This window comes from Bombus terrestris, chromosome 12 (genome assembly GCF_910591885.1).
Source record: "Bombus terrestris chromosome 12, iyBomTerr1.2, whole genome shotgun sequence".
NCBI classification, from domain to species: Eukaryota; Metazoa; Arthropoda; class Insecta; order Hymenoptera; family Apidae; genus Bombus; species Bombus terrestris.
This window is the reverse complement of record NC_063280.1, coordinates 2,774,570-2,799,000: the sequence shown is the minus strand read 5'-3', so window position 1 is coordinate 2,799,000 and position 24,431 is coordinate 2,774,570. Positions and strand designations below refer to the sequence as shown.

The following is a 24,431-nucleotide window of genomic DNA, read 5'->3' as shown; positions in this document are numbered from 1 at the left end:
AAACGATTTGTATTTTCTCTTCGTGGTTGAGAATAAGAAACCACGACACACAGTCGATAATTGCGCTAATATTCTTTGTTTGCCGTTTTGCAACTTCTTGGCTGGAACCGAGGGTCGAGCAACTGGGGATTTAAGTTTCCCGGAGCTGGATTAAAATTTCACGTCGAGCTGCTCTTCGAAAAACTTTCACCCTCGTCGCCGTTGGTACTTTCCCCGGTACAATTAGAGGAGGAAACTGAGTGCGAATCTTTGGCAGATTCGCCATTAAAAACATATAAAATTTCTTATCTGGAAACAAGCATTTTATATTATTTAAAAGAAAATCAAGTAAAATGCATAAAATAAGACACAAAAGGAGATGAATTAATAAACAACATTTTCTAGAAAGCACAGAACATATTTCACGATAACGTTCACCTATGTCATCTCGATTTCGCGTGGAAGATAAGAGGATCGATTTTAACAGCAGCAAACGGTAATCCAGTGAAAACGCAAACGTGGTTTGAACGCGCGACGATAAATCACCGATATCGAGAAACGTAGTCATCAGGCAGTCGACCTGACTATCTCCCAGTTGCGTATCCAGCGGAAACACGACAATAAACCTTGTGGATACGTCGTAAAAGGCAAGATTTACCGATCCACCCTCGTTCTTCCTCAATGATATGCGCGACCACGTGGACCGTGCACCACCTACTCGAAAAACCATCTCGCCTTCGCCTCTTTATCGTGTACACGACATTAATTAACCAATTTCTGAAGCTTAATAACATCGGTCGTTGTACTCGCGAGTATCTTTCTCTCGCACTCTATTACTATTTCTCTCTCTTTTTTCATTTACTCGTTCTTTCATTTGCATTTCTTTTCATTTGCTCTCCCTTCGTTCGCGCATTCTTTACTGTTGTTACTTTTTGCATTAGTCGATAGATGGAAGGCGAAAACGAGAAGAGTTAAAGTAAAAACAGCGTCAGTTTGAATATTTAAATCGACGCGTTATTGTTGCCACGAGTCGGCTTAATGAATAACGATTTCAGAATTGCGAGTGGGCGACTGCGGATTGAAGGCCGAGGGAATGGCGAAGGTTTTATTTGAATACTGGCGGTGAAAGCGTATGAAGTTCTGTGGGAAAATAAACAAATGTCTGGCTTAATTAGAACGAGCTTTGGCTTAAAACTCCGGAATGTTTCATGAGGTGATGTAGTAGACTCTGTTGCCGAGCTGGTAAGCTCGTGAAAGCACCGATTTGTCATTTGTTTGAACTGGGATTAGAACGCTGGTATTAATGTGCAAACTAACGACTTCGAAGATTAAATAAATCTATATTAAATATAGGATTATTCGCGTACGAGCTCCTGAGAAGCCGAATTAATCAACTTCACTTTTCAATTCTTCGATCGATTTCTGGCGATTTATTCAAATTATACAATTGTTGCAGCAACTCTGCTATTAAATATCTTTTAAAAAATTCTACTGTTTACCAGTAAATAATAAACACTAAACATTTGCATATCATAAATTTTCGAAGAAATCAAAAAGTATAACGTAAAAATCTTTGAATGATCCTCATTCTTGATCGGTTTAAATGAGAAGTCAGGGCAAAGACGCGATCGAAGGTAACAACACGCTCGCCCTTTCGGACAGCGAGTTTAAAATGAAGAAGTTCATCCTCGGGCGAGCTGGCTGCTGAGCGCTGTTAAAATCTTACCGAACTTATAATGAAGAGATTTTTCACCGAGTGCACCGGCCAACTCCCAACCCGTGGTTAATTAACGTTTTGTTTGCAACGGGGAAAGTTATTGAGATGGTCTTCGACGTTCCAGAAAATTATTAATATCGTCGTCGATTAATTAAGTCTTTGCCGGTTAACTGGCGTGGTACGAACGGTAAAAGGAATTTTCATTGTGTTGCCACACGAAGCAGCTGGAAGATCGTGCAGCTTGTTCAGCCAAGGTGAAAGAAAAATTCGGCTCCTTAAGGCAATCGATATTGCCTTGAGAGATTATTAAACCTTTAATATCGAAATTCGATGAAATATTTAAAATGGCGAGTCTTCTATCATCGATAAGGGAAAAACTCACGAGTTATTTTATCGTAGAACTCTTCTTTAAAATTAACACGTCGACCGCCACGGTAGTCATCGGTGACCCACGTTACTAAAATTTTTTTAGAATGATCAAAATACGACAAATTTCATAGACTGAAAAGTTTTCAACAATGCGAATGATTCAGATAACATTGTCAGAAAAAAAGCAAAAATTAATTGTTATGGTGTAGTATATTTCAATCTATTGCGTCTTCTAAAGTAAAACGTATATAAAATTCTCGTGGCAGTAGACTCGCTGAAAGCTTCAATGAAATGTTCGAGCAAATGCAAATATAGCAAGGTTGCCCTGATCTTTTTTAGTTTAATTTAATTAATTTATCCGTTATTATGTATTACGTACGTTAACTTTTTGAAAATAAATTTCCCTGGGAAATTTAAAATGATGTAGAATCATTTCATGAAACGAAAGAAATTCTGCGAAATGATCACACTTACACGAGTGGAAAGAAAAGGTCGGCATGCAAATCGGTCCGAAATTCCATCTACGTGAAACTAGCGAGCAATTTCCTCTCGATCGAATTTATTTCATGTTAGGTCGCACAAGCGTCGTTTGACGGCAGACGCGAAAGGTAAACGGAAACGAGAGAAAATAAGGGAGCCATAGAAACGGACTGCGATGGTCGACTTTGACCGATAGGGACGAAGTCCACGGAGACGAGAAACTGGGAACAGGAAATAACCGAGGCAACGAAGAGCGCGCGATAGGAATGTAAGCAAGAAATTCTAATAGTGCTAGTGACAATTTCTGATCGAATAGATATATGTATATGTTCTATATTTTCAACCTTTGAATACTCACTAAAATTATTGAAATTTTTTTTTTTTTGGAAGATGCAATTTGGACGATGAAAATGGTAATAGCAAAGGTAACAATAATAGCAATAATGACGACATTATGATAGTAATAGCAATGACGAGCGTGTAAATGACAATGGGGACAGCAATAGCAATGAAAATGGAAATAGTAACAGAGTAACAGAGTATACATTTTTGAGAAATTAGACAGTAATTACATCTGTGGATAATAGCGATGATGATGAAGATGACAGTCGGAATAACATTGACAGTAACAATGTGAACAACATTTGGAATAATAATACAAGCAACATTACGAGTGATAATAATAATGGCAATATCTCCTGCGAAACGTAACAATAATTCTGAATGTGATAACAATCGTATAAAATTCGATTGTCGAGGGCAATTTCTCTCTCAACAATGGTAACGCGTTTCATTAGGTTTAGTATTAGTAGTAGCATTCACGAGGCAAAATGCAGGAAACTTGACTGGACAAATAACGCGGAGACGAAAATAAATACGCCGCGTAACGGAGGGAAACACGAGGAATGAAATTGTGGAACATTTGACAGCAAATGAAAGAAAAAGAAGCGGAACGGTAAATAGAAAGCAAATATAAAAGGAATTCCGTTGGTTCGACGCGACTGGTTGCTTTGTAGGAATACAGAAACGTGTGTGTATCTTTACTACGATACGTACCTTTTTGAGCACGACAATAGAGAAGCTTTTGTCGAGAAATTTCGAGAAACGGAAATATTTCGAACACAAAGGTACCAAGCTCTGTTTCTGATATCTTTTCTTCCACAATGCAGAATCAATGAGCGGAAAAGTCGTTCTTTCTCCTTGTTTTCCAATACAGGAAAGTGTTAATTCTAAATATGATCTATGTAAAACCGATTAAAGTGAAAGATGATTATTCGAGATTTTTGCAAAGTGATTTTCATCGTATCGTTCAATTATATACCTCCTATTAATTTTCTTTATCCCTATCAGATGTAGACAAAAATTGTAAATTTGTTAATGATGGTCTCCTAAGGTACACTTGGATCAAAATAATCAAAACGATGAAATCCTAATTAGAAACGAACATTACACCCTGCAAAGCATTCAAAAGTCGTACGGTAGTTACTCAATTTATCCCAAGTTAGAAAAATATTATGAATGATCTAAAGTACATAGATTACTAATATTTTAATAATTTTATTAAAAGATGTATACAATGCAGAATTCATAATCTTTACCAAATACCAAAATTCTATTAAATATAATAGCTAAATAAATAAAGAGATAAATCATAAGGCTTCCTAGCTATTTTCATTGATATTCCAAACTCCCCACAATATAATAGACACGAGAATCTATATCAAAACTAGATTCAAACACTTGAACTAAAACAACAATGTGTAACAAAAAGCTCGCACAGAGGCTGACCGAATACTAAGAGAAAGGCAGTACACGTGAAAGTGGAGGAACGAGAAAAGGAAAGGGCATCCACTCGGTGGCAACAAAGTGGAGGGTGAGAGGGCTGCGAGTGATGATGACTAATGTCCGTGCGAGCAATTTACATCCCACTTTGCAAGAAGATATCCTCCGTTCCTGGCCTCTCCTTACGAACCCTCCTTTCTGTCTCTCCTCTATCCTTCTCCCCTTTGCCTTCACCCTCCTTTCGGGAGTTCTTGCCGAGTTTCCTGTCTGTCGAGGCCGCTCTCGAGCCTCCTGTATATCGTTACCCTCGTGTCTGCAACGCGAACAGCCATCAAGCCGACGTTTTGGCAAATTGCCCCTGTTTTTATCGTGCGCGAATATTTCTGCGGCCTCGAAGAGACGCGTCGCGTCGTGACGCTTCAGCCGGTCAAACGAAACGTTCGGAAGCCCAATTTCGAAAAGATGCTGCGAAGGATCCTGTAGGATTCCAGAACACGATTTGATCTTCTCGAAAAGGTAGAAACGACTCGTTTCGTGTTTTTTTACGAGATTCTTCCTGCTGGTGCAGGTGGAGATCTTGGTGATTGGCTGAACGAAAAAGTTTCGTTGGAAGGATGCTTCTATTCGACGTGTCCGTGTTAATTAGAACGCCTTCATGTTAAAGGTGAAATTAACGTTTTGCCCGGTGGAGATCTCTGCTACCCTTGGGATATGTATGGGTTTCATTTGGTTTGTATGTGGATGCACGTGTGTGAGGTATGTGTGATAATTATTTGAAGAACAATTCGAGTAGTCCCCTGATAGTTGTAGAAACGAATGTTCGCCACGTGAATCTGAAAATCAGGTGTTTTTAAGAAGCGATTAGTCGAATAAGTCGATGATTCTGTTAGAGTTATACGTTTGAATATTCTTGAAGAGACAGAATATAATAGAATTTTTTAAATTCATGAATATTCTGCTCTGTTTTGTAGAAAACATAGAATCTTCTTCTATTTTGAAAACTATCTAAACCTTGCATAGTTCGATCTTATATTTCGAAATCTTTGATTTCATATTATACGTAGATATAAAATAAAACCTAGGCAGATAGGAAATAAATAATCCAATAGTCAGACGGAATATTCTACTTGCTCAATAGGTAAGCTCTATTATTAAGCTACATATATTTCTTTGACTTATTTCTCTCGCTACCTAAAGAAGATAACTTATATACATACATACATTGAAGATTATAAAATTTATCTGACTGAAAATCTCCACATCAAGACAAGAAGTAAAAATAGAGATTTCCATAAACACGCACCAGAGATTCTGCAGAATCTTGAGTTTTAAGCTGACCTTGAACGTCGGCGAACAGGTCGATATATGTTAATCCCTGGATATTTATGTGAGAGACGGGCAAGCCTTATTGATGACCTTACCGCGGTGTTACACGTATATAGAGACGGTCTCTGGCTCGCTGGATGAAAAATGATAGGTCGAGAGAAAAAATGAAGCTGAAGTTACAGGCGGAGATATAGATTTTTTCCTGGCGCACGACGACACGCGCGAGGCTCGCGGATTTTCGCTTCTCTGAACGATTTTAAGCATCAATCCGACATGGTTGGTACACTCGTCGAGGGAAAAAGATTAATACGCTCGACGACGTCTGCAGTACGCTTCCTGCGTCGATGGGTTCGTCCTGACGAGACGATTCTGACAAATCATGCCTGTTCTGACCGAATTATGCGAGCTCTTCTGACGAAAGCAGATGGATAATAAATCGAATCGATGAGAAATAAATCTACTTTGCATGGGGAGAAATAGAGCAGCACCAGCTCGAGAAGTCATGATTGATAAATCGTACAACCATAGAAAATATGAAAGAATGTATAAGAGAATAGAAGTCTTCGGAGATTCTTCTTGCCAGGAAACATTCGAAAATTTCTATAGAATAATTCTCCGAAAATTATCTTTCCCAAATTATTTAGTAAAAATTGTTTTATCTACTTGATATTCCATTCGATTGTCCCATATTTTTTACAATAACGTATATAACGTTATAATTCTTAGAATTAATTCATTCGTTAAATATTTAAAAATCCAGGTGAATCACCGTTCGTGCAACGCAGTTTATGTCATAAACTTTCACGCAATCACTCGTGGTGTTTGCGCTTATTTTTTCGGTTATTATATCCGAGCTCGCCCCTCGATTCTGTATTCACGCGGCTCGAAGATCGACGGGGGGTTCTCCGCCACAGAAGGAAGAAAGGGTGAACGAACAGAGGAAGGGGAAAGTAACAAATTACCTTGCCAGTTGATAAAACCACGATAGAAAGCGAAACGAAGGAAACGACAGCTAGGAAAGCACGTGTAGAAAGAGGGACGTGGAACAGGGTAATTTAATACGAGAATGTGTCGCGAAATACAGCAAAATAGAATTTTCATTTTCGCTCGCCGCGATTATTCCGCTTTAATCGTGTTATCGTCAGTCACGATGTACATTTGCAATACAATAAGTATCCCGACAGGACGATTCAAAGGGCCAGACGTCGAATTGTTAAAATATGCATGGAATAATTATCCAAAATGTAAGCAGGCCGCCTCACGGTATAATTACTTCTATCTCCAGGCAGGTAAATAATAATTAACAAGATACGCCGTAGATCAGTGAACTTGCAGGCTTCTCTGCATTGAAAACGCTTCACCTTGAGTAAAGTTTTGTCCTTACGCGAGGACAAATTGGGAAGTTTCCGGAATGACAATAACAATAAGAAATAAAGCAACTTGTGACGGTGATTCCGGAAACTTCTTAATCTGCCTTTGTAGTTTCTTTGTGGTGTTCTGATTACGAAATTTGCAAATTAAGGCAATTTCATTTAGAAACACATACTCGATCGAGCTTTTTACCCATTAAAAGTTTCAATCTGATACTTCGTAGAAAAGACTTCTTTGACTTTTCTGGTTTCTATAAATACACAACTTTCCAATCTTTTTAACTACCCCATAATTGTAAAAATGATCTTAAAGGAAGTACGACAATTAACTATTCAAAAAGTGATCAGCTTTATTTTCTACTAATTTCTTAATTTCTTTACTTAAGTACACGATTAAATATATACACATAAATAGAAAATTTTAAAAAATAACTTCATTCTATTATGTCACTGTCTCAATTATCTTAATAGACAACAATTTAGGAAAAGATCATCTCTTTCCCATTTTTTACAAATATTTTATAAATCATTCTTCACGCTACAAGCGCCATATCAATAATCTGTAGATAAATTACCACCTGAATCGCTCATTAGACACGTTTAAAATACCGCAAAATTCCAGCCGAATTTACGCACCGTCCACGCTTCGTTTTTCCGTCTTTCTCGAACGAAACTCTGCTTTTTCACAACGTTGTAATATGATTGTGGATAAAATAAATCGGTACAACTATTCCGCGCGACATCTAGAACAAATATAGCGAGAGTTGTAGGACACGAGGTTCCCACGTTGAAATTCAAATTTCGTCGGTACGTGAGCCGCGCATAATTTCCATCGCCAGCGCGCGGATCTGTTTTGAAAGGATTACAGGGTTGCGCACGTGCAGGGCGAGACAGTTCTTTGTTGTCCAAGCGACCAGGGTGGATCTCCAATGAATCGATGCTAACGGTGCGCATGATACAAATTTGCATAAATAATCATCGATGTTTGCGTCGCGTCTTTCATAACGTAGTTAGCATCCCTTTGATATAGAATTTTTCCTAATTTTTGCTCCTCTTCCCACATTTTTTGTTTCATCCCCTTCTCTTTCTTCTTCCTTTTTCTTTTTTTTTTTTTGCGAGTAATGCAACCGAATTAGCATGCACCACGAAAAGAGACACGCGGTAATTTCCTTTGCAAATTTTTCCCCTTCTTGTACCGTATGTGTACACGTATGTCGTGGAATTATGAATTACCGTGTCTGGCTTCTCGATACTTGCTCGTTTCCGCCAGCCGTATTTTATTCCATTATACCCGCTTCCAAGGGATGCTTTTTCGCGAGCTGCTTGAATTTCTGATTCGCGGTTATCGGTGTTTCCATACTTTCCTATTTTTATTCGACCGTTATATTATTCAAGTTCCCAGGTTGTTCACTGTGGTTTCGAGATTTTGGTGGGTCTGTTGTTTTACGAATATTTGCTTGTTATTAATTAACGATCGTACAGTTTGTAACCGCATCTATCAGTTCAATCGGCGGTTCCCGGAAATGTCCAAATTTTATCTATTGAATCGATATTCAGCGATTCAGTCCGTTTCAATAGCCAATTGTATCGCTTGTACAATGGTGGGAATAAAAAATGTTTGTACCGTTGGTTTATTATATACATGAAACACGAATATACATGTGTAACTATACAATAAACATTAATCCGCAAATGCCATACAACGTAAAAATAAATGTTTAAAAACGATCTGTAATAACAAATGTTATTAAAAACTTGGTATTATCTGTACCCAATAAATTGCAGCCATTTATTCGTCGAACAAGGAAGCCAACGAAAAATTAATTATAACACGGACACTAATTATTAATATTGTATGAATACTTTTGTCTTCAGAACATTACCACTAGATTGTCTCGTTATAAATTACCAACTAAAACGTTTATATTTCTATAAATTTATTGTTATAATGTCTGTGTAATATGCGATTATATACAATCATTTGAATAAATTTAACAGTATAGAAAACCCCTTGCTCCTTTTATTTCTAATATAATTAATAATTTAATAATTCCAACTGTACGAATACTTTTGTCTTCAGAACATTACCATTAGATTATCTCGTTATAAATTACCAACTAAAACGTTTATATTTCTATAAATTTATTGTTATAATGTCTGTGTAATATGCGATTATGTACAATCATTTGAATATATTTAACAGTATAGAAAACCCCTTGCTCCTTTTATTTCTAATATAATTAATTATTTAATAATTCCAATTGTACAAATACTTTCGTCTCTCACTGGATATAATTTACATCTGTCCGTGTATCTCATTGACTCTCTACGTCCTGGAGAGAATAAGAATAAATGCATAGTTGGAAAACGAAATTTATCGGGGCGGGAATGGTGTTTGAGTTGGATCGGCGATCCACGTAGCAACGTTGATCGAAACGACGATATATCAATACGCAGCCAGTCCTTGAGGCGACAGAAGTAAATTCAAAGGCGTCGAGGATGAAGGATGGCGAGGGATGGAGAAGAAAGGGTCTGAATGGCAGAGCGAGAAGGATAGAAGTCGAAAGGACGAAACAGAGAAGGGACACCCCTCCGGATTTCATGGCGCCGCGACGTCGCAAACAGTCTAAAGGTACGATATCACCAGAACGACGTCGAACCGTGACTCGTTGCTATATCGATCATTAATACGATGAAAAACAATCGGGGCGAAGAAACGGAGAACCCTCGAGAAACGTCTGGTATCGTCGAAAAAGATTGTATTTCTTATTGGCTGATTTTTTCTTATCAATCATTGGCACCGAGGTCGCCTCGCAGTATCGATTAGTTTGTGGCTGAAAGAGGTTGAGAGATGCAGGAGTTGCTAGTTTTATATACATTTCATCTGCAATTTACGAATGATTTAATTTTACTGGAAATCCTATGATGTTCCTTAATTAATTATATCCATATTCATATGTTTTATTGCATAGTTTGAACTGCTAATATTGTAATTTTTGCTAATTATTTCGAAGTGTGACCTCCACACCGATTTCAATGATCTTGAAATACATTGTCAAGGTCATCGTACATATTAGGTCGTCCGAAAAGTTTCGTTTTATAAGGAAATAATAGATGCACAACATTTTCCATTTTATATTATTTTATCGAATTACGTATGATCCATTTTGTTCTATCAAAATAGAGATCACAATGTTCGACGGATTAGGTTTCATGTTTGTATAAAGATGTATCATTGTAGAAGACTGTCTGTCTGTAAAAGAAAGACACTTTTCGGACAACCTAATAAAACAACTTTTTCCTATACACGTTACCGCAGCTCAGTTTTGATTTCCAAGATATTTGCAAAAACTTTTGTTAAACCTACCTCGTGAATGTTCGTTACAGTGTGAATTCAGAGATAGGCGATCACCTAGCGGCGACCACATTCCCATAATGTAGCCTAATCTACATAACAAAGCAGAAAAATTAATGGGTTATGCGATGTGCTAAATTTATATCCGGCCGCTTCTCGGCCGCCGGCAGCGCTAGCATAGAAATACACGTGCCACCAATTATAAATCTAAATTCAACAAAAGCTTTTTGCAGATATGTCAGAAACGAAAGCCGAGCGGTAACTGTATAAGAAAAAGTTGTTCAGAATGATGACCTTGATATTTCGAGATTATTGAAATCGGAGAGGAGGCCACGTTTTTAAATAATTATCGTAGCTATTTGAAAAAGATTTATTTCTTTTATAATAATGCATAATTACGTATTCAATATAAGCATAATTCAATATATATTACATACTCAATATAAATATTTGTACATATACAATAGTACATATTTTTCAGTAGCGACTTAGGATAAGTGAAATAAGATGACATGAGGTCAGACGTAAGACAAACATTCAGACAAACTGAATAGAAATATACGTTTTCGCTTGAAAATCTCAGGACACGTATTGTTTTTAATAAATGTATTTAATATAGATTTAGTATACTTGTTTATAGTATGAATTTTAATAGATTAGTACTTTATACATTACATTTTCCTCATCGCATAAAACATCAAGTTAACTGATTTTCCTTCGTATCTTTTAACGATTGTTTAAAACTCCAGTTACTTAATCTAACTCCAGTAGCTATTCTAAGGCATTTGAGCAGAAGTATAACTCTAAAATGTGTATTTTGCATGGATAAAATTGTTTGATTAATCCAAAATTTGTAAAATTCTCTATTTCGCAAATTCATTTTATAGATTCGAAGCCACTTATTCAGAGGGACACTTTTAAGAAGCGTAAACCAGTTTTTCTCATTTCTTGGAATCCTTTGATATCCATGGTGTTTGTCGACTGGCGAGTCTGCTGCGGCAGACGCTCTTACGCAATGTCATAAACGTTAAGGTTTTTAATCGTTCGCGGGGATATTTGCCGACGCGCGGAAGAAGAGTATCTCCGTGTGGCCCTGCTTGATAATTTTAAAATGTACTCCGAGCGTGTTCAGCCCCCGCAGGTATCTTTCCAGTGACGAGGGTTGCCAAGGACAGTAAAAATGTCGTAAAACCGCTTCCAAGAATTACGCCGGGGGAAAAAACCATGGAAATTCACGCGTATTTAAGTACAGGACGATCGTTATCGTTGCATAAACTTTACTTTCGTTCATCGTGCGTCGCTGTGCTTTAGCTTCGCGCTTGGTCTCGTTCTCCGTGCAAAAATTCTGCGTGTTCCGTGAGACTCTCAACTTGCACGATGAACGTCACTTGGATATGAAGATTACATTCATTCTGTGAAAAGTGAAATGGAATCTTTGAGACGCGAGTATGTGGTAAAGATTTGAAGGTGGTGGAGTCTGGCTACTAAACGGCTACAATGTCTCAAGTATAATTTCACGGTAGTAGCGAGACTTTAATTATGATATAAATATTTGAAGGAATATATTCAATATATCATACAATCGTATAACTGAGATATTTTTGTAAACAGATCGAAGAAATTTAATATTGCACAAAGTTTAGAATAAATTCAAAATTTTAGTATTCATAACGGTATGATAAACCACTGTTTTTGGTCTTCAATGTATTGTTTGATGTCATTCTCCTAATTTAATTATTTGCTCGCTATGACTTTCACCTAAACATGCTTGAAGGAGATTTAATATTATGACGTTTAAAGTATTTCCGACGAATAGATTTAAAATATAATATGATACGAGCATCGAAGTTTCGCAAAAAAAAATTCTTCCTTTTACATTGATAATTCCAACATCGTGAACAATTTTGAAACTCAAAATTTATATACGACCATATGTTTACTCAATTAGCACATACCTCAGACCAATCAAAACATACAGAATCAAGCTTATACCCTTTCCCGTCCTATGGTTTTCAGTCCAGGGAATCAAATATTTCTCTATTTCCGGGTGTTGAATCAGAAACGGAGGAAATTCGGTCGGTATTCCTCGAACGAGGAAGAACGCATGGGTTCCCGTGCAGAACCGCAACCAGAAAGGGAGGAAAGCGGAACCCGCGGTTTTCCACCAAAGGGTCATCGCGTACTCGAAGGGTTGAACCGGATAGGCTCGCGAAGGGCGCGAAACCCCTTAATAGATTGCGACTCTGCATCGAATGCAACGCGTGCACGCGTTCTCGACAATCGGGTAAACGTCGTCCTCGCGCTGTCGCACAACCGATCGCCATTAATTGCTATGTCGTTGTTTAAATATTGGAAGCCATCCATGAATAAACCGCCCTTATTAAAGGGGTCATTCTTTCTATATATAGAGGAATTCAGTTCATTCGATAAATTGAGACATGATTGTTTTGTTTGCAATGAAATGTAGAAATTATGAGGTTTTTAAATCTTTGATAAACAATCTTTTTTCTTGCGCTGTTAAAAATCATGAATTAAACGAATGAATAGTAAATAATATTTTCCTTGTATTATATTGGAAGAAAATTCTGCGTGCAGCAAATGTTCACTGTAGTCAAGACTGAACTAGAATGTATTTTTCAAATATTTTAGATTCAACGAACAAAGTGTAAGGACAATGATGTAAAGAAGTTGAAATTAATTTAATTCATCTGATATTTATTAACTGGTATTTAGTTTACGTTCGATTTTGCTTGTTAGAATGACGGAAATCCTATATTGAGCTTGTATAATGTAACTTTTTTGCAATCACAATACGGGAAGCATCGAAGATGAAGAACTTCGTTAACTTTACTAACTTTTTGCAAATAACAAACTGTCATCACCATCTTACGGTACATTTACTTTCGTTTCATTAATCCCAGTTTTTTTCCCAACGCTTCGACGATAAAGTGATGGGTAACTAGTTTTTGTCAGTCTGTAATTTGCACAAGCATTCTTCTTTTACCCTCTTTTTGTGAACACCGAGGTAAACGTACCTTGTCTAAAGGAGTATTTAATCATCCGCCTAACCCTCGCGTGTTTACACTCGGACTGAGCCTGTTAGCATCTTCAGCAATGTAAATTCAATAATGCAAATTTCGAAGCTACTTATCTTTTCAAAAATTTATTCGTTTGCATTTTCAACGGTACATTAATAAAACTTGTGATAAATCGAATAAAATTTCCGAAAAAAGAAACATCTAACGAGATACAAACTTGGAAAAGTAAGAATACCATTGTTAATCTTATTCATAAAATTCCGAATCTATGTAAAAATAGTCTTCGATTATTATATAACAATTATAACTCGATAGTTCCACTGTCCATCGATTATCCATCAAGTGCACGACTGAAATCGCTTAATCTTGCGCGCATTGCATTCGCGTTCGGTTACACCGTGCGAACGCAATCTTACGCTTCGAATCACCACGTGATTACGTCTCAATTAATCGCGGCGTAGTCACGTTCAATGCGAGTCGTCATCGAGGGGAATAGCTCGCGATGACTGCTATCAGCGTGCGTTGATCAAAGGATCGCGTCGACGGTTCAAGATCGGCCGAGTATCGGTACGATACGCATTTCAATGATTCCTCGAAGCCGTGGATACGCTGATCGACCCGCGAAAATTCAGTAAATCATAGGAACCAATTAATTCGATGGTCAAAGGGGACTACGTAGAATTCGATCGATCCCTCCGAGGGCAATATCATCCTCTGATTTACGAGTAGGACACGATTATACCTGGCGCTACAGGGTGCAATTTTCACTGCTTTTGTTCTTCAGAATATCCAGCTAGCCCTTGGAATTACAGATTTTTATTAGACTATGTATGTTTATGCAAGTTCATATTTCTCCAAACGAAGACCGTGGGTGAAATACACGATAAGCAATATAGAACTTAGTTTTTTCAACAATTTCGATTGCCATTACATTGGATATATCTTTGATTAATTGCAGAATTTAATAGATTAAAATGATATTTCCTTTCCCACTATCCTAGTCACTAATTGAAAGCAAATACCTCTTCAAATATAATTAACGCAAATATGTTTGAACTGTTGTTGTGTGTATTTCAAAATAATATTGCTTTTGCTTTATTTCAGATCTATATATTATACAACAGTGTTGAAAGTTTCGTTTTAATATTATCGTCCTGTAAAAGAGCAGCCATGCGTTCGAAAGAATATTGCGTATTGTAAAAACAATATATAAAGATGAGAGAATATAATAAGATTATTTTCTGATTATTCTTTCGGAAAAGTAATACACATGTCTGAGTTATTAATAATCTTATATATATATATAGATTCTCATGTAACCATCAATCATAATAAAATCACGAGAAAGCTTCAAAAAGTTGGTTCCATCGCAAGAGGGTGAAATCTACCCTTCGAATAGAAGTCGTATCGAGGCACACGTTCCATGTGTCGATTTTTCCATAACAATGAACGCGTTCGAAGACGCGTCACGCCCCTTACGATAGTATCTGGAGGCAAAAGGCTGAAAATTCCCGCGGGATGGTAAATCGCATCCCACTAACCCATTCTAATCGGTCGAACAGCAGGCCTAAGTAATGACTAATGACCGAACCACATTAGGGGATGAAACAGTGCGCGTTGTGGTTTACGGTGGCGCAGCTGATCGGTACATAACTTTGCACTTCGACCCGCGTCGTTTCTGTGCGTTGCATCAAATCCAGTATGATATGCTCATTGCTTGGAACAATGAGCATACGTTGTATAACTAAACGGCAATTTATACTTGTACAAGTTTACATAGGAAAGTAAATTGAAAGTGATATTGAATCGTGGGGTAGTAGATCTTTTATTGTAAAACGTAGACTAAAATAATGAAACCTGGAGGTACATCGATATGTGTTTAGCTGTAATTTTTACCGTGTCTTTAAATAAGTAACGTGAATTTATAAATATATATAATTTGTCAATCACGCAAGTTCCATCTATACGAATAATTCATAAACACTTCTTAATGAATATTACATGACGGATATCGTCCAGTATTTTCCGGAATTGCGTACACCGTTCATGCATTCAGAATTACGAATGTGTAACGAGCAGATAATGTTCCAATCGCTGGTAACGATAATCATTCGATCTAGTTAATGTGAAAATCCACAGTCTGTAGTCATTATTACTGTTTTTTTCCATGCTATATTAACCAGATAACGCGGGACAGTAGCCATTATTATTGATTACACATTTAATACCTGTATTACGATGCCACTTGATATCACAGATGCAAATAATCTCTATAATTATGCAAATAATTTGAAGAGTATCAATTGATCAAACAGATCGCTAATCGACTAATAGAAGCATATTTACCTATAAACGTTTCAACTCCAGAATTCTTTCAATATCAGACCGTATGAAGAGCACACTGGAAAAACGTAACAACATCATATTTGCTGATTTCATACTGTCGATGTCAATTAGCGGCTAACATAGTTGAAGAAATAGTAATTTCTTAAATTCGAATATAAAAATTATCTCCTAATAACAGATGGTATATCAACGAAACCTTGTAAACGATTAAGAATATATTTAATATTGCAACAATTGACATTAGATCCTTAGAATATTCGAAATGTATTTAAAAAAGGAATAGTTTTAGATAACTAGTAACAAAATGGTAACTGATCGATAGAGCGCTGAGTCCTAAAATTGTTTATCACATTCTGTTCCTGTGATCTTTATGTTCTAACGTAAATCCAAACTTGCCACGAAACAGACGTGTCCGCCAGCTTCTATACAACAAACTCTTCCGTCCGTGCACCGAAGATACGCTCGTTTGCAATCCGCAAATTGATAAAACGTCGTGCCAACAATATGGAAATGTTGCCGGCCGATTATTTATGAACGAACAGCCGAGACAGTCGATGAACTAGCGCGGTGAGGAAGTGGTATCGGTGACACGATAACACGGGCCACCCTTTTACACGTTGGCGTTTTTTAATGGAGTCGACCGAAAGAGGGATGGAAGTCAAAATGGAAATTTCGCGAGGTAGAAATTCGGTTCGTTTTGCGTTCGTTCCTCGGGTCAGAGAGAAAAAAAGCCCCGGTTCAAGTGTTTTCTAGTATTTCAATTCGCACGTATACTCTTCGACACACGGCGCGCTGGAAAACAAGCCAGACGACGATAAATCGTTGCACCCAGCCAGACAACGAACGTAAATTGTTTGCCGACCCGCCGATACAAAAATCTGCGCCCAGATCGAACAGAACTTGCCGATAAATTCTATAGTCTCCGCTCCTTTCTTTCTTTGTTTCTATGTCCTGCCTTTCGCCCTTCTTTTGCACAGTAGAAAGCCGATCTTGCGCGTTCTTGCGTGTTATTAAAGACATAGAGGGTGGAAGAGAAAAAAGTATTAAAATAAGGTTGCTGCCTAATTACACGTACATAGTAAATCTTTGCTGAAACATTTTTTATAAAGTAGCTATAGTGTAATTATGTTATGTAAAGTAAGATTCGAATATTTAAAGAGAGTAAAAGGAAAATATAGGTATACAAGAATATTCTTGTATCTGTGTATCTTGTACCGATACTCATATGAGTATCGGTAGAGTTGTGTATCAAAAGAGTTCAGATTACGCACTAGAACAACGAGAAATTAGAGGAACATAATTGAGAAGTTGAAATGGCAAAGGATGTGACCAAGAAGTCACAAGTGACTTTTTATTAATTTTATACCATTTATCGTTTGAATTGATTTTCAATAAAATTTATTTTCGCAGATTTAAAAGGAGATTAAGCAGAACAAAATTTATTTAGATTCGTTACATTTATTTATTTGTATATTATACGATAAAAAGTTTGTTTATTCGTTAAATTATCATTTAACTTGTTATCTTTTAACAGGTATTATTTCAACTTCCTAATTGTAGAAAAAATTTTTTGGAGATCAATGACCTTCCTCTCTCGTATGACAAATTATATCTCAAAATCTCTATTTTAAAGTTAAAAAGGCACTGATCTGGAATCGATAAAAGGGTTGAAATCGATCGATGTTTCCGACTAGCGATAAATCGCCGTTAATGACACGGCTTGTAGCTGGAAATTTAAACTAAAATCCGGAGATCGTCGATGGACCGTACGACCCCACGTTATTTCGGCTATCTCGAGGCCGCACCCCGGCATTCGCGGAACAACCATCGTCGCCCCCGCGCTCTATATGCCCGAAGGTTTTTATCGAGAAGGGTGCACTCCGGGGCCCCTTTAATTAATGGCGAGACGCACACACGCCCACCAACCACGCTCAAGAGAAAACAGGGATGCGACTCGTATAGACTCGTTCCTCGCCGACGAATTATGTATTTGGAGAAGCATCACCGCTTCCTGGGGGTTACCACCAAGGATAAAAGGGGTGTCGTTACTGACCCACCGAGGGACGTGCCCTCGTTCGCCAAATTTGACAGAATTTCCGGCAACTTTGCATGCGACAGGTACTCTCATGGGAAGAAGAAATTTATGTAACGTTGGATCTTGTTGTCGAATTTAAAAAAGCATACGATCGTAGACTGAATATTTATGCAAATTTATAGTTTTACGGGTATAATTCAAAAGTGGAACATACGTGGAAAATTGTCTAATATGTTTTTTTTTTAATTTGCTATGAATGCATAAAAATTCGTAGTCTATTTATATTAGTTTATACGATATTACTAAACGTTAGTTGAATAAGTTATAATTTCGGAATAATTGAAACTAATTATGAAAACAAATGAACAAAATTAGAGGAAGCGAGAAATGAATAGAACAAACATGACAATGTCTCAGCTTCGATATTTATGTACTGACGAAATAGAGAATTGTAATTTCCTCTTGCTCGTTAGAACAAGAATTTATTGTGCATTAAATTCATTAAATGAAAGAAAAAAATATAGCTATCTTCCTTGGGATGAATCTTTGTGATTGCCTGCAATATCATTGCACGCATGACCGGAGATGAATAACCACAGAGAAAATCTAAATGATTGTCATTACTGCCCTACCAATTATTCGACGAACATCATCCAACCCCTGTTTATGGTGGGGACAAAGGGCAAAAACATCAGAGTAGCTAACCTAACCAATGACACGCCCTTATTTACGAAATATACGATTGTTCACCAAAAATGTTTTCGTAGCAGGTGGCCACAAAATGATATACGTTTATTGTGATCAGATATTTGTCCAAATACCAAAAGCAAGCACAGAGGAACTCTGGTTCGTTCGAAAATTATTCAAGGTCATAACAAGACCGTTTGAATAATATTTATAGCCATTTCATGGTTGAAATTATTGGAAATTATATCAATACTTGAAACATTTTAGAGCCATTTAAAGTCGTTACACTTATCTTAAGTAGGATCATTTAATCACACTATTTCAGTTCCACTTCATAGAATATCAAAAGACGTATCTATTGTAGTTATATCCATTCGTATGGACCTCGAATTTGAAGTAAACGAAAAAACCATCGCCATAGTGTACAAATTAATGATATACCATCGTATGTATTCATAGAAGTCTACATAATGCAACTTACGTATTTCAAAATTAAAAACATATATAACACCTCAGACCCGAACAAAAACCATGATTCAGCTACTAAATAATCGTCTATCAGATGCACTGCCAAATTGAAGGGAACAGCAGAATCGCGTGATTTACATGGACACGAACGACGACAGAACTGGAAAGTGCAACAACTTGCAACTTGCAATGTAAAAAACGAGCCAGTATCGCGCAACGGTGCTCGCTAAAAGTTATTTTATTGCATGCCGCTAATCGTCGTTCTCCTGTACGCTTACAAGTCGCCGAGAGTCGTTTCATACTTTCACGCGTAGTAAATACGATACAGTACAGCGGAAAGCTCTTCAGCGTTATCATCGCTCGACTCGTTTCTTGTTCATATTCACCGAGAGACTCGGTTCCGCTTTGCCGTGTAGAGTCTTCAGCGAGTCCTCGCCGAAATATCAAATCTCGAATTTTCCTCCTGTCGCCGTCAACGTTTTCCTTCCTGTCGTAAAAGTCTCGTCACGTTTCCTTCCCGACGTGTAATTCCTGTATTAAGAGCTGCTCTCTTCCTCTCACCTGCCTCTCTCTCTCTCTCTTTCTACGATTTACAGAAACGCCACGTTCTTTTGATCCTCGTCTGCGACGCTTACGTTGTTTGCTACGCTTCCTATCTCGCTATACGGAATTCATTTTCGTAAAACATGTCGGCGAAATCTTATTTTGGAGCACTACGACTTTGTGATATATTTTTCTTATTGTAATAATATGGTACTTTTTGACGAGAATGTACTTTTAGAATGCAAAAATCACAGTTTCAAAGCGCGGAAGTTTTTATCATAAAAGTTGCGTACATAGTTGAAGTTTATGGGATGAAAGTTTCAGAAATGAAATGAGCCACGTAATCGGTTCGCGGTAAACATGAAAAGACGAGAAGGATGTAGGGCAATGTTTCCGAAGTCTCGAATTGCACATTTTTTTGAATTGATCGAGTCGTTTACAAACATTTACAATTGTACACTGTGTCAGCTTGATTGATCATAGTACGTGAGGAAACTTAATCCTTCATTTCATAGTGCATCGCTGATGAGAATATTCTTTTTCTGTTTCAGGTATGTATCCTCCAACCATTCGCTACTTCCTACAGGAACGTGAGTAGAATAAAGAAACTGATTAACGAATACTACTTTCTATTCTAAAAATTTAAAGTCTTGTTTTATTTGAAGAACCTCAATGAATATTGTTAAATATATTCTACCGAACAACCAACATTTAACCGATAAGTATTCAACGATTGAGCATCACAGGAAAAGACACGATAAGTTCACTCTTATTGATTTCTGTACACGAACGTTATTTTTCGTCCAAAAAGGAATATTTCGCTAAAAGTACAATACATCAAATTGAAAATTATATTTGGCCATAGAAGCCAAAGATATTAGCGATAATAATTATTATTTTAATTCATATTGTATGCAACGTCTCAATTAATCATCATCGATCACCGCTGATCCTCGCTCTGTTTCCAGAGGACAGCAAATCCTCTGGCTGAAGTAGATCGTTATTAAACAGTGGTTACAGCAATATGGTCGATCGATTTTCAGCAGGAAACAAATAAAGCCGGGTGGGTTCCCTGGAGTAAAAAGGGAAATTATTCAAAGGGCTCCGCCCTCTTTGTTCCCCCCACGTGGACGTAATACGGGGCTACTTGTATACGTGGGGTTTGCGGCAAGCACTGGCATAAGCACAGTGCATATGGGTATCGGAAACGTGCGTAGATCACGCGGGATTATTCGGACACCCCCTCAACGTGGCCTAAGCTCCGCTGGATGCATGCTAATTGCCATGAAGACGTACACAGCAGCGCATTATGATGGGCATACGTCATTGTTCCTGCCGGTTTCTCTCGTACATTGTTATGCGTGGAAACGAGCCGCGTGTGACTTAACACGTTACCGGTTGCTCGTCGTGTTTCCTCGCTATTTTCGCGACCCCCGTGTAACAACACGCATTTTGCGTGTCTTGAACCTTAGCTTCATCACGTTGCACAACTTTTCTTCCGGGAATAAGATGTGCAGAAACAAATTTTAATAACTCCTGCACTAACAATTTTTTACCACATTAATAATGCTCATCACTTCCCTGGTATATCGTATATTTATTTGTTTTTTTTTTTTTTGGTAAATATAAATACATTTTGGAAAATTATGGTGTCTTTTGTGTTTTTTGTTTGGCAAATTTCCCGTTGTCCACCGTGTTTGAGTATAACGTGTTCGAGCGAGATAACGTGATTTTTTGGAATTTGTACACTTGAATAGGTGTGAGGTAGGACTGAGTAGTATAACTTGTCTTTGATTCTCTAGACGATTGGGATTTTAGGTTGGAAAAATTTTTGGATTTTAGAAGCTTTGAATTTGAAGTGAAACCAATTCTTAAGATATTGAACGTCGAATGTAGACGTTTCAGCGACTGACATATGTATGAAACGAGACTCATTTGGTGAATTTCGCCGTCGTGAACGTATCGTTTTTCATATGTCGGTCGACCGTACTGGTAGAAAAAGGAACGAACAAGGGAGGCACAAAATCCAGCTGTTCGAGCTGTCCTTCGAGGGTGACATGCTTTCGAAGCAATGCAGTGAATGGAAAAAAATGCACCGTGCAAAGGTATGAACGTGCCGGTATCGAAGATCAAAAAAATATGAAAATTCCATACTTCTATCTTATCAAGATAATATTTAGCATAAATAATTTCTCATTTGAATTCTTCATTTTAAATTCTTGGATATCAATCTTTTATTTGTCAAGTTCTGGAAGAATTGTTTTTTTATTAAATATTTTAAATTCGTCATAATCAACATAGTTTTTCTTATCTCAAATTCTTAAATATACGATCAACTCTTCCTCCTTTAATTTCTAGAAAAATTTAATTTCTTCAACCAAATATCCACCGTTTCTCATATTACAATGTATGTATAATCAGCATAATTCACGGTTTATTTTCTTCTAAATTTGTCGCAAACGTTCAAAGAAACTTTCCTCTCCTTATCCTCTATTAAATCCTTAGATACACAGTTCTGCCGTATTCTTCAATTCCTACGATCTGTCGTTCTCTTTGACTAAATATCTGAATCGCGTCCACTGTGACTTAAAACCACCCTTTTTCTCAGAAACACCCTAGCTCTCCCATAACTTCCAGAGATCAGAGAAGAACAAACCGAGTGAAATCCGACTCAACGCCGAATAAAATTCCACTACGACTACGATGTCTTATCTCGTCTAATTGTATAGCTCGAGAAGATCCAGGCAATCTCTCAAAACGGGAAATGCCAGGCAAATTCCGCTTTCTACCGAATCAGGCCCGCGTACCACGAAACGTTGAACAGTCGACAGATAAGAGGCACCGGAGCTACTGGCTTCTCTGTATCGATGATACGGGACGGACAGGGATGAGAACAGAGAAGAGGAGAGAAACAAGAAAGAGAGAGAGAAAGGGAGGAATGATGATGGGGGTACAGAAGCACCTTTCATCCTGCCCGGGGATCGCACGACAGTAGAACTTTCCAATAAACGTGGAGATCTCGGCTTTGTGACTGTTAGAAGACAGATAAGGTATGCCGAGGAAGGGTCCTTAGCAAGGACTTTCGTTGAGAGGCGGCGCATATTAAATTGTTTGCCTCACAATGTCGCCCTCCATGGATCCTCTTGCCTGCTCGCCATCGGGATATTGGCAACCTGTTAATATACTTTGCGGAATGGCGAAGCAACGGACGTATCGATCGAACAGGGCAGTTTCGCTTTCCTTCAGAAATCAACGTGTATTTATCATCGTCTAGTGTTGTCTCTGTGGTCTAACGATACTCCTGATTGATCGTCAGTCCATCAGCAAATTAGTAGAGTTATTGTTTCACGAGTTATTTCACGTGTGAAATCTTGTGATGTAAATATTTGATATTATAACAGTACTCATTAATTATGTCGACACTGTAAGATAATAGTTTTCCTTAGTTTATATTAGTTTATATCTTTCGATTACCGTTTTAATATTAGAGAGTTAGAAACTTCATTTGTTTAGTTTGAAGTTTTCTTCTTTTAAAATGTGAATGGCGTTGCATCAAGAAATATCGTGTGTCCGTGTCAAAATGTATGTATCTTAACGACGGTTAATTTCAACGAACGCGTCAAGAGCTTTTAAGCTTCTCGTCGCGCCAAGTCTTTGACAGCTATTTCGCCAACTGCTGCTACTCGTTTCGCGTCAGGTTTGCAAACTTGGTGCATGTCGACGTAACGAACACCGCTATCCATGCCATTCAATTTAATTCTCAAAGTAGCAGCTCGCAGGGAATAATCCCACGAAACAGAATCCCTCGTTCGAAACAACGACCGCGTCGTTCGCCGTCAGCGATTTGTAAACGTCGTCAAACCTCAATATCTCTGACCCCAGCGGCTTATATTAAACGCGGCGGACAGCGAAAAATTCCCGTTATAAATATAAAACGCGGTAACGCCATTTTACCCTCCGACGAAAATTCTAGCAAATCACGGTGTTCGAATACTCCGCCGTTAAAATAAAATTCACGTCGTTCCGTAGTAAAACGCGCGATAATAAATCACGAGGATCGATTATTTCGTACGTGATTGATACGCGACTATTGTTCGTCGATGAATTTTCAAAATAATGGCGCGGTTTCTATGAGGGGCAGCTAAAGTGAGCGCAATCCCCTAATCAGTTTTAAAATGTCATAAAGCGGATTAACCGCGAAGGATATCGAGGGTCAATCGATGTTATGAATTTATTAGAGGATAGGAAATGAGATTACGAGACCTTAATCTAAGCGATTCCATAGCGACCGTCTTCATACCCAGTTTACGTAATTACCAGTGTCTTACGAGGCAGTGGATTCTGATGAGCTTGAGCGATTTAGATCGCTGTTTAGCCGAGTTGTACTGACCCTAATCAGCGCAAATCTTGCTCGTCTACTGTCTACATGTTCTTTTATAATATCGTATGTATTATTATATCATATCGAATTTTATATTCGAAATTCTTTTAAGCAAGCCAAAACTGTTTGTACATTTTTATCTAACGACTGTTTGAAGCCTAATCTTTTTTTGTTGTGTAACTAATAATACGTCAATCTATAAAACTTTCGATCTATCAGTCTATAAGACTGTCTCATTTCTGATCATTTGATTGATCCAGTAGAATAATTCGCAATGGAGATTAAGTAAATTATTGAACAAAAAAAAAAAAAAATCAATACGGATTTCGTAATCGAATTTCGTTGTCAAGTTTGTTCATTAATTGTCTAAAATCAAATCAAAATCGCAAACCACAAACTTCCTCGATCACCAAATACCACCAAATGATAGAAACATTCATGATAGAGATTGAGTGTACTTATTCAAGAAAAATCGATACCGATCTTCTAATATAATCTCGCTGCCTTGTTTGTTCGTACAAACTAGAGATTTTCAGTTAGTCTTTCGCTATTAGA

The 24,431-nt window shown here is 37.5% G+C and overlaps 1 protein-coding gene across 7 annotated transcripts in view; it reads left to right on the top strand.

Annotated features, from left to right (window-relative positions):
• The window catches only part of LOC100649702, a 398,659-nt gene that overhangs the window by 319,291 nt on the left and 54,937 nt on the right, over positions 1 to 24,431 (top strand). The gene's annotated exons all lie outside the window — the stretch shown is intronic.